General features: G+C 61.0%; 1 protein-coding gene across 1 annotated transcript in view; it reads left to right on the top strand.

Moving 5' to 3' along the window:
• Positions 1-797, top strand: part of LOC103768320 (embryonic polyadenylate-binding protein-like) — a gene marked incomplete at its 5' end in the record, with an annotated part of 7,083 nt that overhangs the window by 3,672 nt on the left and 2,614 nt on the right.

Raw genomic sequence — 797 nt, 5'->3', positions numbered from 1 at the left:
AGCAGCAGCAGAAGGTCTTCAAGCTCTGTTGAACCACTGTCAAGGCTATGCCTTCAGTAAAGCACACCTTAGAGGTGTTTGGAGCTGTGGCCTGAGAGACAGACCTTGCTGGCACCCCTTGTGCCTGGCTGTGCTGGGGCTGTCCCTCCGTCCCAGGGTGTCCCCTTGCCACTGTGATGTGGCTGTGACCCTGCAGGGCTGGTGGGGCAGTGACCAAGCTGCCATCCTGCATGTAGTGCCAGGAGCACTCCTCATCCCAAGTGCTTCAACCCCGTGGCTGTCCCATCATCCCTCTGCCTTTTGTGTGAGTGAAGAAGAGGAGGATGCTCACTGGGGCTTGCAGTGTAGCCCCTGCTGAGGCTTCTCTGTGGACAGGCTTTGGGGAGCAGCTGAAGCAGCACAGGGTGGAAGCTGCCTGCCTGGGGAGTGGGTGGAGGTCTGATGTCCCCCAAAGCATGAGGCGGGGCAGTGTCTTCCTACAGCCCTCCCAGCTACATGCCATTCAGCCCACGATCATCTTTGGCACTAGTGTCTTGTTGCTGAAGCGAGCAGGGGACCAGGAGGGCTGCCTTTGGCTTGTCCCCTTTCATTTTGTCCTTGTCCCCTCATTTCTCTGCCCTCGCCACCCTGCAGGAGGGGAGCCAGGTGAGCTGGGGGCCAGGGGCACTTGCCCTTGCAGCCCACCCTCCCCAGGGCTCTCTCCCTCCGCTTGCTGCTGCTGCAGTCGGGCACTTCTGGAGGAGAGGCAATGAGGGGTGGGTGCCTCTGCCAGCTGGCCAGCCCTCTGCACAGGTCGG

This window comes from Merops nubicus, unplaced genomic scaffold (assembly GCF_000691845.1).
Source record: "Merops nubicus isolate BGI_N331 unplaced genomic scaffold, ASM69184v1 scaffold35882, whole genome shotgun sequence".
Lineage (NCBI taxonomy): Eukaryota > Metazoa > Chordata > Aves > Coraciiformes > Meropidae > Merops > Merops nubicus.
This window is presented reverse-complemented; position numbering and strand designations above follow the sequence as displayed.